An 18,679-nucleotide genomic window follows, 5' to 3' on the forward strand; every position below is an offset into this window, starting at 1 on the left:
ATATCTCAAAAACCGTAGGGTTTAGGAGGACCATTTTTTTTGTATGTTGATCTCAAGGGGGCCATGTCAACCCATTCCATAACCACTCATTTTCATGTATAAGCGCCACCTAGTTAAACACAAAAAAAAAAAATGAGGTGGTGTAATTGAAGGTATCTGTGACCTAACATAGTCAAAACTGCATGAAAGTGTAGGATCATTATGACACCCTCTGTATGCACGCCAAGTTTTGTGGAATTCCGTTCATGGGGGCCACACAATAAATTAATTTATGTTACTATACACCAACTGGCCTGTAGGTGGCCGGGGGCATGTCAACCCATCCCATTACCACTTATTTCATGTATAAAAGCCACCTAGTTAAAAATTAAAAAAGCAAAAAAATTAGGTGTTTTTCATCTCAATATCTCTGGCTGACAAGGTCAAAACTGCCGCGAAATTAAAAGTGTAGGATCATTATGACACCCTCTGAATGCATGCCAAGTTTTGTGTACTTTTCGTTCATGGGGGCCTTACAATAAAATAATTTATGTGTACATTTAGTGGCGTACACCAACAAAGGAATCGGGACACTGAAAGACCGGGGTACACAAAACTTGGTGGGCATGTACCCCACATGGATAGCATGGAACCGTCATTTTTCGTTTTCATCTGCAGCCCCCGCTGGACTGGACCCCCGAAGGAGGGTAGGGCAGACACAGTTCTCTGTGAATCTTTTATGGTATGTTGGTCTCAAGGGCCCACATCAACCTGGCTCATAATCACTCATTTGTGATTTGCCCCCCGGTAAAAAATGAAAATGCAATATTATTCTGCTTTAATCGCCCCTATCTTCAGTTAAGATGTTCAGAACTGCACCAAATTTTATGTGTATATGATTGACCTGGCATTCTCTGGGGGGTCTGGGGGTATGCCAAGTTTCGTAGAATTTCATCCATGGGGGGGGGGGGGGGCTAAAAAAATTAGGTTATGTGTACATTTAGTGACTGTACACTCATTGGCCTGTAAATGCCGGTGCACACATATAAACATGCACACACACAGGCACCCACATACTATCGGTATTAGAGCGGCCGATACATAATTACAAATTCAATAGGATCAAAGAAAGCCAAAATATTCATCATCATCATCATGGCTGCATTTTTCAGTATTGGCGATAAGTAGTCGTTTGTCCACTAGATGCGCATCGTTGCAGTGAGGCGTAATTTTTTTGGAAGGAATTTTTTAAAAGGACTGTGGAATTTACAAAGGACTGTAATTTACATAGCGAACATCTAATAAAGACAGGGCGATGTTCACATGAAGTGTAAGTGAGGATGAAGTGAGGATGTTTATCGGACATGCTTGGTTTTTACTGCGAATGCGTTAATCTTGTAATATCAATAAGGACCTAGGTAATGTTACCGTTAAGCGTTGGTTGAGTGATGGAGGCCCATTTGATTGATTGCATTTGTAGAAAACTATAAATGCGGTTATACCAAGCAAATTGATAGCAGCACTGTTTGTATCTTTCGACTGTCATTTATTGCACGTGCTACAAAATCATTCTGTGCAATGGAAGATTTACCAACGTTACACGGTCTGATACAGTTTTGCCTATACATCGTGAGACTGAGGCGCCTGTTTATTTTGTTTTAAGTGCGTGCAGGGTGTGAGAGGGGAATCGATGTGCTTTGATTCCAGCTTGGTAGTTGTAGTCTGTGAAATTAAAAGCACGTGTGTGTGTGAAGTATCAAACAATGACACCTTCATTTCATTATGGCTGCTTTAGCAACACACCTTAAGCTACTGTGTAGTGGGTCCCATTTAGAAGTGGCTACTTCATTCGCGCTTTCCTTGACTCATGGAACTGCGTGAATGTTATTACAACTTTTCGCCCGCGATATGGCAGTTTAAGTCCGGCTTGATACTGTAAAGTCGTAAGCCATTGGTTTCAAAGGAGATTTTATTTTTGTGTAAGCCAGCATAGCCTATTGACAATTTATGTTGTAAATAGGCCTACCTTATAATCCTACCTGTAGCTTAGGGGAAGCAGCTTTCAGCTTTCTATTAGGATCTAGTTTGTTAGTTACAGTTTTGTCATAACTTCCTAATGCATTTTTGCATTTAGAATAGCCAGGCGTGTATATCTCAATCTGAAAATTAAACAATATCGGTGCCTATGGACTAGGCTGGGTGAACCCAGCCTGATCTGCCTCCCGCTATTTATTTTTGATTTCTTAAAAGATTGAGCTTGGTCTGATGAAAGCCAGACTAGCCATGGACCTCAGTTACACAATGCAAGGGAACATGAATCAGCCTATATTTACCCACGAACAATAGCGGACAAAAGCTCTTCAACTTTGGCCCGTTAAAATGTGTATGAACAGTCTAGCGGCGCATTTCATCAAGGCCCATTTGGACATGTCAGTTATTTGCACCACTGGTTAGATGTAAAACAGCATTTCGTTTCAGACTACTGTTACTTAATTTGTGCATTAACAATAGCGTTTCAGACTACTGTTACTTAATTTGTGCATTGACAATAAAGTATTACATGAACTAAAGATGACTAAAATCTTATGTAGAAGAAGAAACATTCACAAAAATCCATCCATCCAAAATGACCTTTGTTTTTGATAGCTGTTGAAAACTTGACATGGAACTGACAGAGATGTTTTTGTTTATAAATACATAAAAAATAAATAAATAAATAAATAACATTATGCTGATACCTTTTGCTTTTCCCAAATACAATGTAGCCTACAGGTGTAAGTGACCTTTCATCAATCCAGTTGCAATGGATGAACTGTGATGACCTGCCCTACTTGTGATTGTTTAGAGATTTTAAAGGTTTTATAACAATGCTACATCTTCTTTGGCTATTCTACAATCTATTCACCTTTTCAGCACAAGTAGGCTACTTTCTGTGCAGCCGCACACACACACTCAGGCATGCCAAACAAGCATACACAAAAGTTTCAAGAGTGGGGGATGGAGTAAAAGATGGAGACAAATTGAAGTGTGATTTATTTTCGCGGAATGGATGTACAGGACTGAGCGGCGGTCATATTTTGTACCGCTATGCGGTACATCTAGTTTAATGTATGATGAATGATTGATGTGTGATATGCTGTCACTTGTCCTCTCCCCCCTGCCCTTAGGGACCACAATGGAAATAAGTCTTTGGGCTTATTGCATCATCCCTGACTATTTATGTATTTTAATGTATGACACAGAGTCAATCAATCCAATCAATCAATCAACATCATAATACGATGAGAGCTCTGGCGAGTACTAGTGTCCAATCGGGGCAAGACACAGTATCAAACAGGGTCAGATCATCAAGTACAGTACAGGTGGGTAACTCACCGGCACATGGCTGGGTGCACACCTAGTACAGACCAGAGCAGGCCGCCAGCGGGGCACAATCAGAACATTGACAAGTGCTTGTGTTGGGCTCTGGCGCCCCAAGGAGTTGGATGAACAGTGAAGCAGGCTTCTGACGTAACAGCAACGTTATAAAAGTGGACACAGGTGGGCCTATCACCGGAAGCTCAGTCTGCGGTTCAGCAAATCTGTTTGATGAAGATGCCTTTCCAAGCTGCCCAGGAGGCAGCCACACTCCTACTGGAGTAGACTCTCAGCTAAGAGAGGTTACACCTGAGGCTTTGTGTGCTAGAGCAATGGCCACTAACAACAATAGCTTCCATAGCCCACGGATTGAGGAGCGGTCATTTCATTTCAACATGTATCAGGGCTTTTAGTAAAACATTTTAGCAATACTATTCCACCATACTGTAATTTGTACAATATTGTTTTTACATGATATTAAAACATTATTATATAAGTTAAGTATTTTGAGTCTTCATAAGTTCGGTCAGAGAGCAGAGGGTGGAGCAGCCAGACCAATGGATACCTTGTGTTAGCTGAATTACTTATTACTTATTGAAGCTAAGCAGGTGTGGGCTTGGTTAGTACTTGGATGGGAGACCTTGGAAAACTAGGTTGCTGTTGGAAGTGGTGTTGGTGGGTGGCCAATAGATGACACTCTTCCCTCTGACCAAAAAGATTGATCCCAATGCCAGTGACGGGTACATTGTACTAAAGGTCATCCTTCGGATGAAACGTTAAACCGAGGTCTTGACTCACTGTGGTCATTAAATATCACATGGCACTTATCGTAAAGAGTAGGGGGTTCCCCGGTGTCTTGGCTAAATTCCCAACCTGGCTCATTCTATCTGGCCCCCTAATCATCCCCCACTGTAATTGGCTAATTCACTCCCTCACGCTCCACCTCAAGCTGGTGTGCGGTGAGCGTTCTGTCGCATAATGGCTGCCGTGCATCACCCAGGTGGGTGCTACACATTGGTGGTGGTTTGTGAGGTCCCCCCTTCCCTGTGAAGTGCTTTGAGTGTTGAGGAAAGCGCTATATAAATCTAACGTGTTGTTGTGTTAAAGTGACTGCAGTCATAATGCATGGTTATGCAGTATTTAGTTCATGCCATTGGACTGTTAAAGGAAATTTCCAGCGATTTTTCACATAGATCTTACATAGATGTTTCTCAAGGTCACCAATTACTGTTGGTATGAAAAATAAACTGTAGGCAGCTACAGTGAGCATGAACATTATTGTATTGTATTGGTTATTATTGTATTGATGCTATTCATAAATAATGAGCTGTAAAGTAACTCAGACTTCTACAATTTTTTTTAAAGGATATCGACTAATTATCGTTATCGTCAAAATCACAAAAAATATTGAGATATTATTTTTTGTCCATATCGCCCACCCCTAGCCTAGAAATCAAATTACATTTGCTGCCAGGGCTAGTCTAGCAACTCTCCGTTGGCTTGTGAGCTCCAGAAATCGAAACTTAATCAGGCCAATGAAATCGTGTATAGAGTCGTTAGGTGGGCTTAACATAATGATTGATGGCAGAGTTGCAACGGTTTGGCTTGAATTCCCTGCTACTTGAAAACAAATAAGATGGATATTGCTGCTGGCGAACAGTGTGACACGAGTTAAGCTTTTATTAAGTTGGCAAACGTTTGAACTAGCCAACTAGCTCCGCTGGTGGGAAAAGCATGGGACTCATAGCGCTGCCACTATCCTATTGGGTGCAGAGGGAATTTGAAAGACAACTGATTATCCCGCCCCTCGGACTGAGCACTGCGAACAGTGAGTGCCCAGACCCTACATTTTAAAGGGAAACTTGGCAGGATTTCCCCCTCTGCTGGAGAAATTGCACATTATGCTATTTCAAACTGTGTGAAAAGGTAATGATAAAGCACATGGATTTGTTTACAAGCTAGCGAACTGTTTGGCAGAACTATGTGGATGTTACAAGGTAAGAAACACAATTTAAAACGAGTTTCTTGTTTCTCACTTCTCTTTCCGGGACGGTAGTCTCAATGTTGCAAGGTTGGTTTTTCGCCTGGGAAGCTAGCACTTGGGAAAATTTCACCATTTCACGGAACAGTCCAAACCATCCAAATGATTTCTAAACGGGTTTATTAAGTTGAAATAGTTGCCAAGTTCTCCTTTAATGTGGGTCTGGCTCGTCAGGCTAGCCCACCCCTAGTCTGGACATGAAAATATGAAAGCAATGTAAGTGTCTGGTGTATAGGGGATCCTCCATGCCTATCTGAGAATATAGCTCTATACACACACAACCTTGGTGAGGAGTGATAAGTGTGTAAAGAACACACCTGGAGCCCTGCCTTCTTATGCCCACAGACATCCCACACACACATACACTTTGCCTCAGGTGTGTATAAAAGCCTCTGCAGCACCACGCCACCACAGAGCCTACAGACAAGCCACAGACATGCTGAGAGTTGTTCTGCTGACCGTCCTCGCCAGCCTTGGTATGGAGGAGTGTGACTGCTTCACAAACACACCTATAACATTTTTACTTGATCTGGAGATCTGTGCTTATTTATGCTGTACTGATTTAATGGCTGCAACTGTGGTGTTGTTGTTGTTGTTGACGATGTCATTGTTTGTGTAGTGCTGGCTGAGATGCCCCAGATTGTGCCCAGGTACCTGGAGGATGGCACTGAGGAGAGGGTGGTCGGAGGAGAGGAAGTCAACGCTCGTGGCGCCTGGCCATGGCAGGTATAAAGAACTATCACCCCAGTCCCAACTGGGTCCATTTACACTAAGAACCAGTATGCTGAGTAGGTAAGAGTAGGTTCTAGAGTAAGTAGGTTCTAGAGTAAGTAAGAGTAGAAGGTTCTAGAGTAAATAAGAGTAGAGTACCAGGTTCTCCGGTTTTTACCACATGCACTGGCACAAATGAGTTTTATGAATTTACATTTTTTGGCCATTTTAATTTTTTTTTAAATTCCCATGTGGAACACTCTGATCAGGAGGGAATGGGTGTTGACCGCTGCTCATTGCGTGGACAGGTACACCTTACAGTACAGTATGTGTGTGTGTTTGTGTGTGTGTGTGTGTGTGTGTGTGTGTGTGTGTGTGTGTGTGTGTGTGTGTGTGTGTGCAAATTGAATTTAACCGAATAGAATAGAATTGAATCGTCTTGGAGGCAGAGCTGAGCTATGAGCTGTAATCCACTCTATGTGCTTTGACAGTGATAGGGTCTGGCGTGTGGTGCTTGGAGAGCACAGCTTTGACACTACGAGGGAACTGAGCAGGTGCGTGAGGTCAGCGAAGTCGTCATCCACCCCAACTGGGACTCCAGGGACGTTGCTGCTGGGTAGGTCTTCAGTAACGCTGATATTCAAATATGACTTTATAATGACCCTCTCGATCAATATCTTGATATTCATGTCATCAAACTCCAAAATGTGTGTGTGTGTGTGTGTGTGTGTGTGTGTGTGTGTGTGTGTGTGAGTATGTGTCTTTGCTACTGTATCTACCTCTGTTGACCTCTCTCCCTGTCCTCAGCTTTGACATTGCCCTGCTGCGCCTGTCCAAGGACGCCCTGCTGAACCCCTACGTGCTGCTCGGCTCCCTGCCCACCCCTGACGAGGTCCTGCCCCACGAGCACCCCTGCTACATCACCTGCTGGGGCCTCACTGCCAGTGAGTTACGCTCCCACCTCCACCCCTCTACCATGTTCACACACAGGACAGATGTCCTGTGCCACATGTTCACATATGCAGTCCTATACATTCTGCCATTCAGAGACATATGGTGACTGTGGCTTGAAGGCCGCCAACTGGGCAATTTTAAAAGGTTTAACAATAGTGATCGCTAGTAATGCTTTAACAGCAGCAAAGGAAATCAGAGTCATTGTCAGTAAGCTCTGTGACAGAAATAATGATAATTAACTTTGCATGTCAGAGAACAACATTTCTCTGTCCTGTTTTCCGTCCTTGATGCCTTGTCCTGTTATCATGATAGATAGATAGATGGATAGATAGATAGATAGGTAGGTAGAAAGATAGATAGGTAGAAAGATAGATAGGTAGAAAGATAGATATAAAAATAAACAGGATGATAAAAAAAACAAATCCATATGATAATGCTATTTTAGAACACCGTATTTTAACATGCATTAACATCTACACAAAGTCTATGTTAGACTCTAACATCTAGCAACTCTCTCCCTCTCTCTTTCTCTCTCTCTGTAGCTGGTGGTGATATCTCCCCTGTCCTGAAGCAGGCCCTCCTGCCCGCGATTGACCATGAGACCTGCTCCAGTGACAGCTGGTGGGGCAGTGTTGTGCAGGACACCATGGTGTGTGCTGGAGGCGGCAGTGACTCTGGATGCAACGTAAGGATGCCTTGTCTGCCTATACTGAAAAATATATGCATGTATGTACATTTGCAACATAAAGATGATAATGGGAAGTCTATGCTGAAAATATTCATGCACTACTGTACTCCACTGCATCTATACAAGCAGGTATGAGTTTACGCTTGCACGCTTTACGCAAACACCCCTTTCTGGATTTCAAAAGAGTACCCTACATTTGCAATGTGGTGGGAACCTGTTCAAACAGTTGAGTGTGGTTGTTCCAAACGTTTGTCATTGCAATATGACATACACAATAGAAGAAGACAAACACAATGCAATAAGTTATATTTTAGTTTCTGACAGATTTCTGCTCTTGTTTTGCTCTGACCTGCTGTAGGGAGACTCTGGTGGTCCTCTAAACTGCAAGGTCGAGGGCAAGTACGTGGTGCACGGTGTGGCCAGCTTTGTGTCCTCATCAGGATGCAACACTGAGATGAAGCCCACCGTCTTTACCCGCGTGTCCGCTTACTTGGGCTGGATGGAGGAGGTCAGAGAACACACACACACACACACACACACACAAACAAACACACACACACGCACGCACAGACACGCACGCACGCACACACACACGCACACGCACAGACACACCCACGCGCACACACACACACACACACACACACACACACACACAGACACACACACTCACACACACGCACAGACACACACACCACTCTCACAAACTGTCAGAAAGCTGACATAACCACATTGATATCAGTCTGCTGCCTCCCTACAGTGTGAGTGAGTTGCAACACTGTGGCATTAAACACAGTGAATATTCTATTTGTTGTGCATCCTAATGTTTCCTTCATACCCTCTCTTCAGATCATGGGAGAGGAATAAACACGGGGATCAGATGAGGAAATCCAACCCACTTCAAGATCAAGAGCTACAAGTGCATGTTTCTACAAGTCCAAATTTCTCCTTGTAAAGAAACAAATCAATGGATCAATAAAGACAGTTTAAAACACATTGCATGTAATTTTATTTGTCTGACAATGAAGTGAATGATGATCTCCCTCAAATGAAAACAAATACTTTTATATTAGTAGTAATATTTCAATTGGTACAGCAGGGTGCCAGCAACATCAAGGTCAGGGGTTTAATATTCATAAAATGGCTAAATCATATGCTAAATGATTTTTTATTATATTTCATGAAAATCAGTCATAACTGAGGTTGATTGAAAACATTCATAAGATCACATATGGCAAGCAGTTGAATGTCAAAAATACACTATTCATTGATATAATCTCCATTCTACACTGTTAGCCAAGCTTTACAGTAAAGCTGTGTGACAATCTCAAATGCGTGTTGAGGCCTTGAGGGTTTACTTTTGTTTCATTTGAACCTCAGAAGTTATTATCTCAAGATTAGTATTGCGGTGTACAAGATTAGACTATCCTGATAATTACATTGTTTGGCTTTTAACATCACCACCAGCTGGGGAGATAAGCTATTGTATTGTGCCTCTTATTTGTGCTGTGCACAGCATGTATCTCATTGTGTTTTTACAAGGTGTCTGAACACCTTGGAGTAAAGTATAAAGAGAGAATAGAAGACAAAAGGCATAGAGAGTTCAGGTCAGTTCAGTCTGCTATAGGCTACTCACTGTAGTTCATAGACGTACACGAACACACATGTACCACTGTGGAGGTCCATCTCTCACTAATGCCAGTCATTGTCAGGGGGGATATTCTGACTGTGGTCTGGGGGCAACTAGGGTGATGGAGCTGTGGACCTCATCCCTGTTGCTAAGCAACGTGAATGGCAGGAACGCCATGGCGTCTCCAGAGATAACGGCTGCCTCTGGCTCAGGCACAGCAGGGCTGATAGCAGGTGACCCAGAGACAGACTGGAGCCACATCCACTTCCCCAGATCCACAGCATTTCCGATCCCAGTCGTGTACTTGCATGTCAGGAAACAACCAGCCTTTAATCAGACCATGATGAGACTCAAGCTCTTCAGGGATCTAGGAAAATGGGAAAATTTAAGTGAAATGTTTGATACATTGAAGGTCCTGATTAAACCTTGCTCTACTATGATAAAAAAGTGAATCACATTTCCCCATCATTTTCTCCACTTCAAAATGAATAGATCCAACAGGTTTAAAAAGCAAAAAAAGAGTTGATGTTTTTGGGAGACACTGCAGGCCATTCTGTATGAGACCATGGTAACTCTCCCTACAATGTACAGCCTACAGGGGTAGGGTACAGGAGATGGGCATACCAATATTTGGGGCAGCCGTGGCCTACTGGTTGGCGCTTCGGACTTGTAACCGGAGGGTTGCCGGTTCAAACCCCGACCAGTAGGAACGGCTGAAGTGCCCTTGAGCAAGGCACCTAACCCCTCACTGCTCCCCGTACGCTGTTGTTGCAGGCAGCTCAGTGTGCTGGGATTAGTGTGTGTTTCACCTCACTGTGTGTTCACTGTGTGCTGAGTGTGTTTCACTAATTCACGGATTGGATATATTTACTATATATACAATAATATGCTCTTCTGCCTCAGCCAGCTAGGAAACTTGGTAGTGCGCATCAGCACCTGGTACAAGGAGGCTCGCAGGGCACAGTAGTTGTCTCCTCTGACCCGCCGGAGGAACCCAAAGCTCTGGGAGAGCACAACGTAGCCCTGTACAATGGCCCACACAGAGAAACAGAGTGAATGAGGAGTGTCAATAATTGTAAGCGAAGTGTTTTTGTTAAACTCTTAAAGGTGTGTGTCTGAACTGAGGCAATCAAACTACTCCTGACGCACCTTGCAGAAGCATCAGTGGGAGCAGAGTAGGGTTCTCTCAGGTTACTGTCGCTCCATGCTGAACGAGTGACAGTCTCAGCAAGCTTGTCATCGCTCAAGGGGAAACCTGTGCCAAGCATGGCGGGGGTGAGCAGTCGCTCAAGGGGAAACCTGTGCCAAGCATGGCGGGGGTGAGCAGTCGCTCGTCCTCACTGCTGTCCAGTGGGACATTTGTAATCCCGGACTGCAGAGGGGTCAAGCAGCACCTGGTGTCCACAGATGTCCAGTTAGGCATCAATCTCAGTCACAAGAGAAACTACCGTTGGAGCCTCATTCATCACTTTTTCAGCCGAGGGACTCTGAACCAGCCGGTTCTCCAGCTTTACAGCTGGTATGGTGACAGGATCCAAGGACTCTCTGTATAAGTAAGTATAAGTATAAGTATATATACTTTTTTGATCCCGTGAGGGAAATTTGATCTCTGCATTTAACCCAATCGGTGAATTAGTGAAACACAAACAGCACACAATGAACACAAAGTGAGGTGAAGCACACACTAATCCCGGCGCAGTGAGCTGCCTGCTTCAACGGTGGCGCTCGGGGAGCAGTGAGGGGTTAGGTGCCTTGCTCAAGGGCACTTCAGCCACGGCCCACTGGTCGGGGCTCGAACCGGCAACCCTCCGGTTACAAGTCCAGAGTGCTAACTGGTGGGCCACGGCTGCCCTGATTGTGCCTCTGGCCACAATCTCAGTGGCATTTGTCAGAACTTCTGACACCAGCCCTGCAGCAGCTACCTCCTGCTGATAGAGGAACATACTCTTGTCCACAACAGAAACTGCATCCACTTGGACGTTGATGACAACTGCGGATGCAGTAGGCTTCACCTGTTGTGAGATCTCCAGTGGCAGGCCTGGTTTTGACTGTCCCTGTGCCCTCATCATTATTGAACAATGGTGAGTCAGAGCTGTAGGATATAATGTGATAAACATAGAAAATCAGGATTTGGAAGCAAATGCAGGTATAATAGCTGATCCTTGATTTTATCCTCGTTCAAGTCTTTTAAGTAGAACACTTTTAACACAGATGACCAAACATTCTGAAAAGCATAGGCATAGAATTCTCTATCTTACCTATCTACCGTAGTGCCTACTGAACCACCCTCCAATGTTTTTACAGAGGTCTGCTGGCTCTGAATGTCCTCATTTCGCAACCGCTGCCCCTTCTCCTGATCCTCCTGGCGTCCCGAGGATTTGGACGAAAACAACAACTCACCGTGTTCCCCATGTCCTAGGACCTGGCTGGGGGCTCAGCTCAGGTGCTCAGGCAGGGAACGGAGCCCTTGATGGCATCCACAATGTGGACCTGTGGGAATGGGAGAGATTAAATTGGGTTCATAAACTGCAAGTGCAATATGAGTTTATAAACTACATTTTAACTACAGTATAACTAATATATATATATATATATATTATTATATGTGTGTGTATATATATATATACACACACACACACACATCACACATGTAATATATCTGTACAGTATATTGCACAGGTTTATGGGCAGGCTATGAAATATAGCAGTGCAAGGTCATAAGCGAAACAGTGTAGAAGTAAATGTAGCAGGTAAGCAGTGCAATACAGTCAATGAGTTACTCTGCAGAAGTTGTCATATGATGATCTTATGTTCTGCTCACCTGATTTGGTGCATCACTCTGTGTATGTTTGGCAACATTCCAAATTAAGACTTACTTAAGACAAAACAAACTGGTATATACTGGTATATGATCTGAACTACTTATTTATTTAACATTATTTTATTCTGTTTAGTTGTTCTTTCTTTTCTCCCTTTTTTTGGTTTGAGCTTCTTTCTGTAAACAATTACCACCAACAGTGTTGTGTGGCAATAAAGTATATCTATCTATATATCTATATATATACAAGTAAAAATAGTTATAGTAAATTTCTCTCACAACTATGATTACTTCATTTACTAAGATTTAAATGACACACTACAGCCTGTTACAGAGGGCACATGAATAAAGATGAGATCACATGACTGAGCTATGACCGTTTAATATTTTACCAGAGAACACCCAGGACTTTTTGTGTGTGTGTGTGTGTGTGTGTGTGTGTGTGTGTCTGAAAGAAGCCATGGAACCCTGGTTTTCGAGGTTGTTTTCTGTCTTCTTTATGTGTAAAGAACATTCAGGTGAGTATTTCCTTGATTAAAATAAGTAATTTCAGAGTTTTTGAATGTGAATAGCAGTTTTGACAGATCTGCAAATCAGCAGGTCAGCCGGACCTTACTTTGCAAGTCTGTGTCAGATCATTGTTGTTGCACAGCAGTTGTGTCTATAATCCTTTAAAACATGAAATATGTAAACACTGCATGCTCACATAAGCACATTAATTAATGTTGCATAATTTATTGATGTGCCATTTCATTTCCAGATGATGCCACTCACGTGGATGACTTTGTGCCTGATTCCTTTGACTGCAGTTGTGACATGTATGAAGGTCTTTAATATGGAATGTCTCATTGCAAATGCAACTGATTTAGATGTATATTAAATCCACTTATAACCCTTATTCAATACTTAAGATGTGAAACATGTACAAATATTCTTTGTCTACAAAAAATGTCACAGATCCAAGAAGAAAAATCTGTTAAATCATCAAAACGACCCATCATTACACTTCAGTTAGTCAGTAGATTATCTCAGATATTTGGCAAATGTAAATGAATTGGCAGGCGAATTTCAAATTGAAATCTGTCATGTCTGTTAGGAACCCCTGAATTATTTAATTTTAGTATGATGTGATTTTGGCGCCCCCTGCTGGTGTTGTTGTGTTTTGTGTCTTCTTTCTCTGTGTCTCTGCAATGAGGAGCACTAGGTTTGTCCTATAAGTTCCTGCCATTGCTGAGTTTTTTGATGTTGTCTTTTCTTCTGTTTGAACTCCAGCTTCCTTTAATGTTTTTAAGCCTTTTGCATGCTTTTGAGCTTTTCTGGAAGTTCTGAAAAAATGTATGAATTTAAACCACTGGTCGACCGAAACTCTAGTGTAAAATCCATAACAGTGTCTCAGCATCACTTCTCTCTGACACACCGGAAACCCTGTGTTTGTGTCCCGTGTACAGTAGCTGCTGTGACTCCAGACCCTGAGCTCTTCATTCTGACGGGTTCTGAAGGTCCGGTCTCGGCTCCAGAAGGATCTTCTGTCACTCTGCCCTGTGGACTCTCCCCTTCCTCTAGTGCAGTACCTCTGCAGGTGCGCTGGCACCGGCCCAATGCGTTCAGAACCCCGGTTCTGCTGTATGATAACCGACGGGTCCAGGGGGAACCTGCAGACCCTCGGTACCGGGGCGGGTCTCTCTGGTGGGGGAACTGGAGAAGGGGAACGTGTCCCTCAGACTGGAGAACCTCACTCTGGAGGACATGGGGGATTATGTGTGCTACGCTAAGAGCACCAAATGGTACAATGAATTCAGCATCAGGCTCAAAGTGAGAGGTGAATGTAGCAGCTTTTGCTAAATGCATAATTACATTAATACACAGGATTAGATGTTAAAATCCCTTGTGCCAAAATCCAAGGTAAAAACACATTCAGAAGCCCCTGCTCAAGTTTAACTTTAAAAAAGCACACTACCCACAAATCCGCCAACAAATGGTCACAAACACAATACAAATGGCCAATCCAACAGCAGTATATAGTATGCGGCATGTCATTGGGGTTATCAAGTGGGCACCCTCATTCACCAATGTTTCGTTAAGTTAGGCCCACGACACCTCATGAAGGCTTAACAGTGAAACCAGCGTCCTGGAGACACTCCCCTCTAGTGTTAATTTTGTCACCTATTTTTAATTTAGTCTTAGTCTTGTGACGAAATGTCCTTTTTAGTCTTTGTCATATTTAGTTATTCAAATATCATTTTTGTTAGTCAAGTTTTAGTCGACTAAAAGTCTCGTCATTTTAGTCTAGTTTTAGTCAAAAGAAAACTAAAGGTATCTTAGTCTTAGTCAGATTTAGTCAACACATTTTAGTCTTTTTTTATAACAAATTATTACCATTTGAGTCAAATAGTGTTTCACACATCTCAACTTTCCAACAATATTGTGTCCACAGGGCTACTCGTCTGTTATAATTACTCATCACAAACACAAAACAAATGAGCCAGTTAGCTTACCTTAGCTTGCGCCCCAGGAAGGGTAACTTCTCCTTACCCACAACCATTCGCTTGCCCGTTCTGCTGCTAAAGACATGTTACTAACCACCTGCCTTAGACTTCGACCACAAATGCCCAATTCAGACAGCAAGCCAATAGCAGATCTGGCCACAAACCCATGTGCACCGATTTCAATAGGCCTTAATCGTGCACTCCAACCTCGCTTGACTGCTAGGGGTGTGACTTTCGAAACTGACGTCTCGAATCAGTGTCGAGGCTTCGAAGCACAAGTGTTTCGAAACACTGCTTCGAAACGTGGTTCAAAACAGCCATGTCATGTGACCACTGCTTCGAAACATTGTTCAAAATCCCCATGTCATGTGACCAAAGTTAAGTGAACCTTCGTGCATTTCACCCGGTGTCGGCAGGCGTGCCCGCGCGTTCAATTAACAGTGTAGCTTTCTCTTAAGCAATAACCATGATGGTGTAGTGGTTAGTGAGGGTGTTTTTTGCACGGTAGCCCAGGCTGCTCAAATGTGGTTCGATCCCCGTTTGATTTGTATTGATAGGTATTGTTTCAGATCGTATCTGTTTATGTTTTCTTACTTCACCATTAACCACACAGTTTCAACTAAACTCTCAGAATGGTCAAAAATCGAGAGTCTCCCATCCAGTAATTGACCAAGGGCATGCTGCTTAGCTTTTGACAAAGACTGAACACAGGCAACACAGCGAGCCACGAACTTTAAAGACTACATCTCCAATACGAAGCATTTGACAGATTAGTTTCACCCTAAACAGCTCTGAGGTGTCGGAATTGTTTCAAAGCTTCGGAACAATTCGGCACAATTGCTTCGAACGTTTCAGTGTTTCATAAAACCTCGCTTTGCCCATCCCTATTGGCTGCCTCCTCTGCTATTTCAGTGTATTTAGCTCTCTTCAGCTCATTGGCCACTTCCACTCTGTCTTCCCAAGGAACAGTGAGTTCAATGAAGTAAACTATCTCAAAGATGGTTGATTACGAAGATACTTCATGAGAGGCCATTTCCTGTCCCTGGAAATGTATGCAAATAGGGTAGCAGTACACGCCCCCGCGCATTTATGCAGTGATCGGGCTCTCTTTTTAACATTGAGGTCTATGGCAGAATCCAAGAATTTCCCAGAATTTGTCAAAGCCTTATTTTTCTGAGCAATGGATGCACATTTCGGACACGGTATCATGATCTCCAAACCCTCCTCCTTATTTCAGTAGAATGTCGTGATAGTATGACCCTCCAGTCGGGAGAAAATCAACATTAATGAAGGTGTACACCAAGTTTATTTTGTACTCCGGCTTGTCTGGCATGGAACCGAGGCGTTCAAGCGTAAGTCATCGTCAGTGACAGCCCTGTGCAGGCGGGGAACTGAACCAGAGCCCGTCTCTGACTGAACTCCACTTTGCCCTCATAGACATGAACTAGGACGACCCATCTTGCTACGCATTCATTATCTTTGACTATCTTCTCTGAATCCGACCATAGAATTACGTCGGGTCGTAGTTTAGTACTCACTATATGTGGAGGTACCGCCATCTGCTGGCCAAGATCATTTCCCAGCCCGCCCCATTTTTCAACTGGCCGGTTTTACACCTGGCCTTCGCGGAACAAGGTTTATCCCCTGGCGTTACAAAGTTAATTTGCCTTACCCTTTACTAGCTGCTAATGAATTGACTTAAAACTCTCCTTTCATCCTCTATTGCCTCTGCCACACATTTCAATCCCTGGTTATGACGCCACGTATACCGCCCCTGGGTGAGACTTACCTTGCACCCTGATAGGATATGGTGGAGACTGCCCACCCACGAGCAAAGTATGCATTTATCATCCTCATCAAACCATTGACTTAAATTCTTGGGAGATGGGGAGCACATCATATGTAGCACCTAACATAAATCTGATCTTACCAGCTTCCATGCCCCACAGATCTTTCCATTTAATCCGTCTTTTTTCCACCCCTTCCCAGTTCACCCACTGCCCTTGTTTTGCCTGCGACACTGCCTTAGTACATCTTAGTACAGCCTCCTGTCTATGCATTTCCTCCACTACCATTTTCCTCTTTTCTCCTGCAGAAGCCTTACTCCACAAGGGTTTACTCATGCCCACCCCTAGACCCCGGCCGTGCTGCACATGGCCCATTATATCCCTATGCTTCAATGCTGATTGAGCTTGCTTAACTGCCTGCTCTGGGTTCCACTTCCTCCCTGCATTAACTGTGGGTGCAACTTTCCTCACCACTGGGTCCTTGGACTGAGTAAGAGTCATTTCCAATCTAGCCTTAGCACACTTAAATTCCTCTGTCAGACTAGATATTGGCAACTCTACAATGCCCTTCCCATACAAGGCTACACTGCTTGAGCAGCGTGGGACTCCGAGCCATTTTCTGACAAAGGAGTTGATCATTTTTTCCAACCTCTCTACCTTTGACAGAGGAACTTCATAAACTGTCAATGGCCACATTAGCCGAGGCAATAAACCAAACTGCAAACACCACAGCTTGAGCTTACCTGGCAGCCCTGACTTGTCAATTTTGCAATACCTTGCCTAGTGACCTGTCTCAAGTCTTCAACCTGTGATTTATCACTAAGGCTTGCATCATACCACCTTCCCAGACTCTTCACTGGTTTCTCCAGAACTGTGGGAATCACCTCTTTATTTATAGCAAACTTCTTATCTATTACCTTCCCTTTAACAATTGAGAGACTCCTAGACTTACTTGGCTTCACCTTCATTCTGGCCCATTGCAGATTACTATTTAACTTATCCAGCAACCTGTTGGTGCATGGAACGGTTGACGTCAAGGTTGTCATGTCGTCCATGAAAGCCCTAATCGGAGTGTATTGATAGAATGTAGCAGCTATCGCTAAATGCATAATACCCAGAGTGTAGCAGCTATCGCTAAATGCATAATAACCAATTGAGTGTGAGTGTAGCAGCTATCGCTAAATGCATAGTAGGTTAGTTATAAACACAACATGTGTATTTGCATCGTATGTTTTGGTTTTCAACAAGTTAAACTAGCATAGTCTCTCATTCTCTGTGTATCACACACACACAGTCCAAGGCAATACTCCAGTTGTCTCATCGACTGAAGGAGGTGCAGGACAGGTGATTGTTACCTGTGAGTCGGATGGCTGGTCTCCAGAGCCAACCGTCACCTGGAGAGATAGAAAAGGAACAGAGATCCATCAGAACTACAGCAACATCCACTTCCTCAAAGGTAAACACCGTCTGGGTGTCTGCAAAGGGGATGTGATATTATGTGATATTATTCTCCTCTACAGTGTGTGTCTATGATGTGATTGGTTGATTATAAACCTTGATATAATGTGATATGAAATGTGATGTTCTGTGTATGTTATATAGTGCTATTAACTGTGTTATGTCTGTGATTACATAAAGTGATAATAAGTGTGTTGTTGTATTGTGTATGTTATATCTGTGTTTATATAAAGTGATATTAAATGTGTGGCACTATATGTTATATCTGTGTTTATATAAAGTTATATTAAAGGGGAATGTCGGTGATTTTTCTCATAGGTCACCAAGTACTTTTGGTACAAAAATACCCGAAAACAATCGTTTTTACCAAGCTCCAGTTGCTGCAGCCAACAGCTAAATTAGTCAGACAGCTACAGCGCTACACTCTGGGGGAATGTTCATGTTCAAAAATAACAGAATTCATTGCTCTTAAAATGTGTTGCACTGTGTGTTTATATAAATATGTGTTTATATAAAGTGATATTAAGTGTGTGTGTGTGTGTATGCTGGTTCCTGCTGCAGATGAGGGGGGTCTGGTGGCAGTGAGCTCCTGGCTGCTCTACAGTCCCTCTGAGGCCGAGTGGCTCTCCTGCTCTGTGGGTCTGTCTGATCAGGAGAGGAAAGAGAGCAGGGTGGCACTACGCACCACAACCACACACACACCAACACACACAAACGGTCAGTTTTTATACACCATAATAAGGACATATTATATGCTGATGCTGTTTGTGATG

General features: G+C 43.3%; 2 long non-coding RNA genes and 1 pseudogene across 2 annotated transcripts; 2 read left to right on the forward strand and 1 right to left on the reverse strand.

The window, feature by feature from the left end:
- The first annotated feature begins 5,786 nt into the window (after nt 1-5,786).
- LOC125301858 lies at nt 5,787-8,710 on the forward strand (annotated as a pseudogene).
- A 61-nt stretch (nt 8,711-8,771) lies between these two features.
- LOC125301859 lies at nt 8,772-11,818 on the reverse strand. The gene is made up of 3 exons (XR_007194808.1): nt 11,616-11,818; nt 11,280-11,449; nt 8,772-9,724 (listed from the first exon to the last, which is right to left on the reverse strand). It is a non-coding gene; the product is annotated as an uncharacterized LOC125301859 (long non-coding RNA).
- Nucleotides 11,819-12,592: 774 nt separating this feature from the next.
- On the forward strand, nt 12,593-18,679 carry LOC125301862. Its single transcript, XR_007194809.1, has 5 exons — nt 12,593-12,693; nt 12,936-12,993; nt 13,624-13,994; nt 17,743-17,904; nt 18,468-18,679. It is a non-coding gene; the product is annotated as an uncharacterized LOC125301862 (long non-coding RNA).

Source organism: Alosa alosa, chromosome 10 (genome assembly GCF_017589495.1).
Source record: "Alosa alosa isolate M-15738 ecotype Scorff River chromosome 10, AALO_Geno_1.1, whole genome shotgun sequence".
NCBI classification, from domain to species: Eukaryota; Metazoa; Chordata; class Actinopteri; order Clupeiformes; family Clupeidae; genus Alosa; species Alosa alosa.